The following is a 10,030-nucleotide window of genomic DNA, read 5'->3' on the forward strand; positions in this document are numbered from 1 at the left end:
GTAATGTTTCCTGGTCTCTTCTTAACCGGAATGGAATCAGAAAAGCACGACCAGAGTCAAGTCTGTAAAGACGTTCTTGGCGATAATTAGGGTCATTCCATAAGCGTGTCATAGATGTTTTCATAGATTCAGACAGCAAGCCATTGATGTCATATCGGGAAAATTGAATTGATATGACTTCGCCGTTAGTGTGCGCCATTTTTGCTTCTGCGTCAGCTTGCTCGTTCCCAGCTATGCCACAGTGACTGGGAATCCATTGCAATGCAACGGTATGCCCGGATTGAGACGCCTCAGATAACATATTCATTATGTCACACACCAGAGGACTGTATGCGGTTCCTTGCTTCATGTAATTGCTGATAAGTTGAAGTGCCGGCTTGGAGTCACAAAATAATGTCCATTTCGCGGGACTCTGTTGTACAATGTAGCGGGCAGCTTGTCGGACGCCGGTCAGCTCAGCAGGCAGTGCAAAACCCCGTTGGGTGCAGAAAGCTTCCGGAAGAGGTCAATACAATCGACTGAGGGAAAAAAAAAAGAAAAGTCGGCTTTCGCCTTCGACTCGTCTCATGCAAATGCACAAGAGACGGAGTGACCTTTGTTCTAATTAAGATACGTATCTGAAGGCTGTCAGGGCAGCCTCATGAGAGCAGACCAAGCAGCACCGATTCAGTATAGATAAGTGGAAGAGTTTCAACACGCATAACACGCCGGCAGTGTACGCGTGTGAACATTTGTGTGCCGGAAACAAAGTTTCGCTGTTGTTGGGTAAAGCCACGCAGCCAAAACGACAAAAGTACTGTATACACACATATGGATAGCCGGAAAACGCTAGAGTATTTTACGCCTTCTATCTAACACCTCGACCAAAATTTCTAACCTTGAATTCTGTGGAACTCGTGAAATCTAACCCGAAAAGGAATTCAACGCACTTCCACTTCAGAATACAAAGCATAAGAAAAAATAAAAGGTTCAAGCATAGTGTTCACGTCATTTGGCAACGTGATGCGCATTACATAATTGCAGTCAATGAAACGTGAAAAGATGACACTGTTCACATTCCTGGCTATAAGATGGCGTCTCGGCTGTCTTCAACTTTGAACCAGTGCGACGGTTTCAGAAACGAGCTATCTATACATGTGATTACCCTGGTGCAATAAAATGAATGTTATTAGTAAGGAATGTTAAATTTCTTCTGGTCGCGTATATGTTACATTCTCATTTTGGGGCTAATTGTGTTAGTGATGTTGCAACTAAGGTTCAGGGGAAGATGGAAGTTTGAAGAGATATGAAACATTCTTGAACACGGGTTGTCGCTGGAGCCGATGTTTCGACAAGCGGTCTTGACTTGTTCAAGGCTGCAACTTGAATAAGGCGAGTTTCAGCCTTGACGCAGACTAGGGGGTGGGGGTGTTTCAACACCTACCCCCCCCCCCCCCCCCCCCCCGTCGTAGTTTTTCAATTTGGCATAATGTGTCCGAAAATCCTCAAAATGTGTCGTCATTGTTTTTTTATTGAAATAGAAAATAAATGAAGGAGTTGTTGTCACCATTGCTTGGTGCCGGCTACCCCTTTCCATATAGTTGTTAAGATAACAGAATAAATAAAAAAATATATATATATACATATCTACAGTCGTATAAGTTCAAGAACTCAGTAGCCATCGCAAATATTAGTGTCTTCAAAATAACGCTGGAGCACTTTCATTGCTTTACGGTTTATCCTATTTTAAGACTATTGCCTCTTTGGGGGCAAGCGCAGTCGTATGCATGTTTAGTAAGAATCTTCTAGCGATAACTGCCCTTCGCAGTTTTCCTATATTCGTGCATAGGGCGGCGAATATTTTGGGAGATCGGCGATTGCCATTTTATCATCTCTGAACGCACTGATAATGGAACGCGTGACAGCCTAGTTGACGTCGTTCTCCTTTCAGCCCTGTCACCGACGTCCTTATAAAAATGATGGTTGTTGAAACTTTATTTCTAGAATGCCGACGCATGCCTACATCGATCAGTCCTAAAGTTACATTCTTTCGGGGCTATAGAGAGTTCACGGATTGAGGAAGGTAAAATGTGCGCAAAAAGAAAAAAAGAGGAATGGCGGAATGAACGAACATGGCACCACGGGCGCAGACTTACAAATGTTTATGTTTGGTAATCAAAGCGCAAACATTTTCGAGGAAGAGCCTTTGCACGTGGCCACTTCGTCACTCATACATGTGCAGATAAACGGAGGAGATTGTTTCTCAAACTGAGTGTAGCAAAGATTGCGACCAAATGAAGATCAGTGAAACGTCAACTAATCTATATCTCTCAACGATAAGCGGGGAGAAGGCGATACGTGAAGCAATGAAACAGCATGAAGATATTTACAAGGCAGATAAAGTGTGTTGTAGCGGCATCATCGTCCCTCACAATCATCATCATCGTTTTTTTTTTACCACTTACGCGCCGCGCGCCGCGCCTCTCGCGCAGCTCATGCTCAGAGGCTCAGAGCTCGAGGCGCGAGCAGTAGAGAACGAGCTGTCGCTCCTGGCGGTCTGGACGCCTGTAGCCGCCGCCGCTCCGCTAGGGTCGTTCGCCTCCCAAATAAAGTGGCGAGATCTCGGCACGACCACGTCGGCCGCCGTCACGACGTCTTTCTCGTCTCCTCTATCTCGCTACATGCTACAAGCTTAACGTTCGTTAGCTTAACGCTATACAAGCTTAACAGATAACAAGCCTAAAACGAGGATATTGGTTTGTCTTGTAGGGACGGGGGGGATAAGTTAATCACCCCCCCCCCCCCTATTCTCTCTTAACTTGTAGTACTTGCTACTCGTTGAGCGTGGTGTGCGATAGTTGGAACCTTAGTCAAGAATTCGTCGACACCTCGTCCGGTCAGGCAGCATGTTGCAAATGAAACTTGACACGTATACTGACGAAGCCAATAAGGATAGAAGTTTTAATACTGAACTCTGCAGACTATTTGGCGGATGGGTGTCGCCATATTGGCCTGCTAACGTTGCCGCTTTGTATGTTTAACTAATAGAGGAACAATGCTATGGCAGACGCATACGCATGAAAACGGCTGGGTTGGTGCATTCGACGTTTCGCGACCTTATCAATTAACTTCGCGACATAAAGCAATAAGAAAACATTCGTTTAGCAGCCCTAGGTGGCGGGGCCCATGTCTCTTACGTAAAATCGTCTATAGATCTGCTTCTTTGTTAACGAGGACACCGTACCGATTGTAAAACATCAGTCAATCATTTACTACTCGGTCAGCGACCTTCATTATAATTTGCAAGAACGTAACCGGTTTTAGTTCTATAGACTAATTTTGAAATTCTGTCCCTTGCTTTGATGAACCTTGGGCAGAAATAAACATATTTGCCGATCCCCCGCCTGCATGCATATCCTGCAGATATGGCGAATTTAATCCTGAAAGGGAATTGAACAACGTTACTAACTACATTTCAGAAAATTTTAAAAAGTAATTAATTTACATATGCCAGTCAGCTGCCCAAGAAATATAACGTTACATTAGAGGTACTTTCGGAACGCATTGAAATTACTTTCAAATTACATTTAAAAAAGTTCACTATTCATGCACCAATTCATGTACACTTTATTCACAGCACATATGCGTTGAAGTATCAGAGAACTTTGATCAATTTCCCTCGCTCGATGTTTGGAAGCCCGAATAACTTCTTTTTATTTTTTAAAATTTTCTTTCAGGTCAATCTTTAATGCAATAAGAGAAGTGGATCGACATGCTATATTTCAGTCGCCGCTAGTTTTAGGTGCACGTTAAAGAACCCCAGGTGGTCAAAATTTTCGGAGACCTCCGCTACGGCGTCTCTCATAATCCTATCATGGTTTTAAACCCCAGATAATATTATAATATATTTGGGAAAGTAATGAGTTTTTTCTTGAAATTAAACGTTTGAAATAATTCACTACATCACTAAATTACCAGCCCACAGATGTAATTTGTTACATTCATTACAACAGAAATTATTTGAATTACTGCAATTTAGATGCTAAGAAGACTCGTTTCCTGAAGCTCTATTTTGTTTTAAATGCGAAGCATTTCTTAGCGAACTTCTGCGACTTTGAGCGTATCTATCTATCTATCTATCTATCTATCTATCTATCTATCTATCTATCTATCTATCTATCTATCTATCTATCTATCTATCTATCTATCTATCTATCTATCTATCTATCTATCTAGCCGCCTACGACTTTGTGCTCTCCTGGCCGTTTCGTTAATCGGATGTATACCAAAATTGGTGTGTCATACCATCGCCTTATTACAAACATAAATGACAGGTCATATCATGAAAATCATGACACGCATGTCATGAACAGCATGATTTACATTCCACGGTCTTTGGGCTCTTGCGGCCGTTCCGTTAATTTCATATATACCAAAATTGGTACGGCGTGACAAGAGTTCGTGACGAACATAATGACAGGTTCTAACATGCAAATCATGACGTGCATGTCATGTGCAGCATGATTTACATGACATGGTCTCGGGGCGCTCGCGACCGTTTAAATGAAGGGATATATATGAAAACTGGTATGACGAGACATTTCTGTATGACGAACATACCTGACACGTGGTAACATGAAAATCATGACATGCATGTCATGTACGACATGATTTACATTCCACGCTCATGGCGCACTCGCGGTCGTTTCGCTGGATTGATATACACCAAAATTGGTATTGTGCGATGTGACTGTATGAAGAACTTGAATAACAGGTGGTAGCATGAAAACCATGACATCCATGACATGTATGTCATGATTTACATGCTACGCTCATGGTGCATTCGCGGCCGTTTCGCTTGCATGATATACACCAAAATTGGTATTGCGCGACACGACCGTTTGACGAACGTAAGTGAGAAGTGTTAGCATGAAAATCATGATGTGCATGTCATGTACGACATGATTTACATGCCACGCTCATGGCGCATTCGCGGTCGTTTCGCTAGACTGATATGCACCAAAATTGGTATTGCGCGATGTGACTTTATGAAGAACATGAATAACAGTTGGTAAGATGAATACCATGGCATGCATGTCATGTATGTCATGATTTACATGCCACTTTCATGATACATTCGTGGCCGTTTCGCTAGATTGATATGCACCAAAATTGGTATTGCGCGATGCGACTGCATGAAGAACACGAATAACAGGTGGGAACATGAAAACCGTGACATGCGTGCCATGTATGTCATGATTTGCATGCCACGCTCATGGTGCATTCGCGGCCGTTTCGCTAGCTTGATATACACCAAAACCGGTATTGCGCGATGTGACTATGATGAACACTAGTGACGGGTGGTAACATGAAAAACCATGACATGCATGTCATGTATGGCATGATTTACATGCTATACTCATGGTGCACTCGCGGCCATTTCGCTCGTTTGATATACACCAAAAGTGGTATTGCGCGATGTGACTGTATGACGAACCTAAATGAGAGGTCTTAACATGCGAATCATGTTATGCATGTCATGTACGGTATGCTTTACATGCCACTGTCATGGTGCGCTTTCGGCCGTTTTGTTAACTGGATATATACCAAAATTGGTATGGCATGGCACGAGTGCGTGATGAACATACCATATACCAGAATATGCGTTTCATTGGCGTGGTGTATATTAGAATGTGCATGCATGCGTGCATGGCAAACATGCGATATATGGTGGACTAGATGCCATGGCATGAATGATTTCATTTGGCTCAAAGACAAACAAGGCGATGTATGTAGCCCTTTGTTGGCTGCTTCGCATTACTTCGATTCCCACAGTGCGTGGGATCTGCCGGATTTTTCTATTCTCGCCTGCATCAAGTGTATGTATATAGCTGTTTTCGTCTCATGTTCTTCGTACAGAATGTGAGATGTCTCACAGGCTCACATTCTGTATGCCTTTGCTGAAGCTCTTTAAAAAGCGAAAAACAACCTACTGAAAAATTTCAGCAGATCCCACCCATTCTGGGAGCCCATGTCATGTGAAGCAGTAGGCGATTAGTGGCCTATGCTGAATTGCTTGTATTGCTTTGAGTCAAGCGTTGCGAGTTGGACCGGCTTCTTTGCGCATTTTGAGTAGTTATATATGGGTATATCGTGGCCAGAAATTTTTTCGGGGCGGTGGAGGGGGTGGGAGGGAGGGGGGTGAAGGGTTGGGAAGCACTTGCTGAAGGCCTTTAGTATTTGAGGAAAACATCTATTTTGAGGAAAGTACCTATTTGAGGAAGCAAAAGTTCGGGAGGGGTGCCCGCGATCAATTCTGGCTACGGGATTGATTGTGGGCTTACCAGGCACGTAGACTACACTCATGCCCATAGGGTATCCTATTGATGTGACGTCGGTACTCAGCTTAGAGCACAGATGTCACTTTTATCGAAATAAACTGCACGCTACGGTGCGATGATGGGCACATCATAAAAAGCAGTTTTTGCCGTATTCCTCCCGGTTGAGCAATGGTTGACCATGGCTTGGTGAGTCATAGGAGTTAATATGTGATGTTTATTGCATTGTTATGAACGCCGAAAGCGAGCACTGCAACCACTGTTGACGTCGCCGCGATATGACACCATTATAGGGTCTTTTTCGTGAGCAGTGTCAAGCACTGGAGTAGCTCTGTGGATAAACACCTGACTGCCACGCAGAATGCCTGGGTTCGATTGCGGCTCTAACCATGATTTTAAATCTTTCCGTGCCTCTGATATTTCCCTCAACGAAAACACTGCCGACGCCTGCCCCACATTTTCTACGATACGAGCTCCATAACGGGCTCACGTAAACATTTTTGAAAGTCTGTTATCAACGTCCCATGGGTTGATACAAACTGTGAATCACCTGTGGCTCATACCCGCATTCGATCGGCCGTGGGGGGGGGGGGGGGGGGGGAGGTGATTCTTAAAAGGAAGAAGGAAATGAAAATGGAAATTGGGTGTGGAGTGCACGATAACTGTCTCTCAAGTGAGGACACCTCAACCGATACACTCACGGGGGATTGGGGATTAAAGGGACAGTGAGAGTGAAAAGAGTATGGTAAAAGAAGAAAAAGAAAGGTATGAGTGAAAAAAAAAAAAAAACAGTGAGGGGGTGGGGGGGGCAGGAGAACGGGCGTCCGAGTCACCGTGGTGAGCGGCTAGAAAATTCGTTCGACTAGGCCGGCATCCTCGAGAAAAGCTAGTAGGGCCGCAAGGGCTGATCGGCGACGGTGTACGTGGCCGGTGGGATGGAGCAAGTCCTGTAGGGTCGCACACGGCAGTCCGACGAGGCGGTACTTCATGGCGAGCCGCTTCCGCGCAGTGGTGGCACGGGCACGTGCCACGCGCGACTGTAGGAAAGGGTTTCATGACGTACGCGAAAAGTACATCTCAAGCTGTCCATGTAATGGCCTGTTCATCGTGTTCGTCGTACACTACTGCCCTCGCATGAACATTTTGGTATGTGTCAAGTTCAGGGGACGACCACGAGAGCACCAAAACGTAGCCGGCTTGCTTGGTGGCTTGATAGATAGATAGATAGATAGATAGATAGATAGATAGATAGATAGATAGATAGATAGATAGATAGATAGATAGATAGATAGATAGATAGATAGATAGATAGATAGATAGATAGATAGATAGATAGATAGATAGATAGATAGATAGATAGATAGATAGATAGAAACGGCCATGGTGCCTTCGATTCGCTAAGAAATGCTTCGCAGTTAATTTAGTTTGTTGTACCAGGGAAATCCATTGAAGGCATCCTTGGTCGCCGAAAGCCACAGTGGACATGGTAAAGAAGCTTTAGTACCAGCTGGAAGAAAGAAGATAAAAAATATAGCGGCTGCATTCGGAGGGGTAAAGGCTTCTTGGAACCTGGGTTTTCAGTCCTCTGCAGGACGGAGAGGTTGAAAATTCAATAGTCATGTTTGTTCTTTTATCTTTATTATCAAACACAGTACATTACCAAATTGTCAGAGACGTTTGGTAGCACGTGACTCAGGGCGCATTCATCAGCACACTGTCACAATTATAAACAAGTTTAGAAGAAGACCATAACAACTAGCAGACGATCGCAAACAGGACTTCAGCTGAAATCACATAAAAAATTTACAAAAGGGTGCTTTACAACAATTACTTGAAACACTGAACGCAATCGTCAAAATATAATTATCAAAGGGGAGCGAAATGTAGAACACTGGGGATCAGACCTTTATTAAGCGGCGAATGAAAAACATATATTCCAAGTTAAGAAAGGAAGTCTAGCACGCGCTAATTACTCAAAAACTAAAATGACATTGAAGTTTTGAAAAGGGCACTTAATTATACAAATAAACAAAGAAATAGTAGCAAGCCGCACTTTTCATTTAGATGGTACACTAATACACGATCTACGAGCAATGCTTTCTCAAATTATTGGAACACATAACAACGATTCGGCGTAATCTGCATATTTAGATATGTGGCAGATCAGCTAGATCGTTTAGTAGGCAGTTCATAGAAATCTCAAATGGGTGCTCGTGTTTGCGTGCGCGCGTGTTTGTTTGTTTGTGTGTGTGTGTGTGTGTGTGTGTGTGTGTGTGTGTGTGTGTGTGTGTGTGTGTGTGTGTGTGTGTGTGTGTGTGTGTGTGTGTGTGTGTGCGTGTGTGTGTGTTTGTGTGTGTGTGTGTGTTCGCGTGTGCGTGGCTATTGGAACGACCAGAGCAAAATTCCAGTCAAACAAGGTGATCCGAGACATTTACATGCTTACATTAACAAAGTGTACTCGCGAAAATATAGAGCGACATGAAACAATGCGAAAATCCAATGAGAAAATCCGTGAAACAATGCGACAATCATACAAATTGATGCACCCTATACAGTTCTCGAGGCACCGATATACTGATGGCGGTGCAAGACTGAAATGGACTATATACACTGCCGGTAAATTACTAGTTGGCGGCAACATGTCAGCAATATATCCACTCCCTAAATTTACTATGCCTCTCAACATGAACGCATGCAGTACTTCGACGATCAAAAGAAAGCGTTCCGAAAGGGACCCTAATTTACATTCTGGCATGCAGGCCGACGCTCGTTGCTTGACGGTAGCTGGTGATAAAACTGCCGGCAAGATTACAACATGCAATTATGCCTTCACCATGCGTTTTCAGTGAAGGTTATGCTACAGCTAACACAAACAGCCGGCAAGTAGCGTATTCACACGATTCTAGCGCATTCCCGGATGTAACACACAGGCAATGCAGTAGAAAAAATGAAAAAAGTAACGATGCCGATTTTGCTTTTGACCCCGAATGTAACGCGCAAACAAATTTGAGGAATACTATTAGCGGAAGAAGTGTTCATTAGAATCGTACAAACACAGTAACTATTCCGGCGCAAATTGCCAGCGCTCTCGGCTTGAAGGCCGGCAGCTCGCGAAAGTAAACTGTCGGTCGAAAGTGATGAAATGACGATTTAATTGGCAACTCTTGTCGAAAAACTTCCCAAACATCACTCCGAGCAGAAGTTATCACTAAATGTTTCATACGCACAAAAAGTTGTACAGTGATCCCGTAAGAAAGCGTCAATCATCCAGTCCGGCTATCATCGTTCAGAATAGATACGACGAAGGAACAAGAGTCAACGCTTACTTTGAATCCAGGATGTCGCCCACCTTCACGTATTGCCGTATTTGCAACCAGCAGTCGCGATTTAGGTCGACTAACTGCTTCTGACCATCGTCGCGCCTGGGACAAGTCACATTGCACTTGACAACACCTGCCACGCACATGAAGTCGTCCAACTCGGTGAAGCTCTTCAGGCTGCTTTCGATTCGTGACGCGGCCTCGTTTTCGTCGACGGAAGCGAGTTCTTGAACTTTCTCCACAAGTCCGGGGTTGAACTGCATCAGCTCCGCGGCTGCCGCGCAATACTTGTGCCTCATTCCCGTGATGAAGTGCGCCGCCCGCGTCACGAGCGAGTTGTTTCGACGCACGACGTCTTTGATGGAGTACCAGTAATCTAAGAGCCACCGGCGC

The sequence above is a fragment of the Rhipicephalus sanguineus genome, chromosome 7, assembly GCF_013339695.2.
Source record: "Rhipicephalus sanguineus isolate Rsan-2018 chromosome 7, BIME_Rsan_1.4, whole genome shotgun sequence".
Taxonomy (NCBI): Eukaryota; Metazoa; Arthropoda; class Arachnida; order Ixodida; family Ixodidae; genus Rhipicephalus; species Rhipicephalus sanguineus.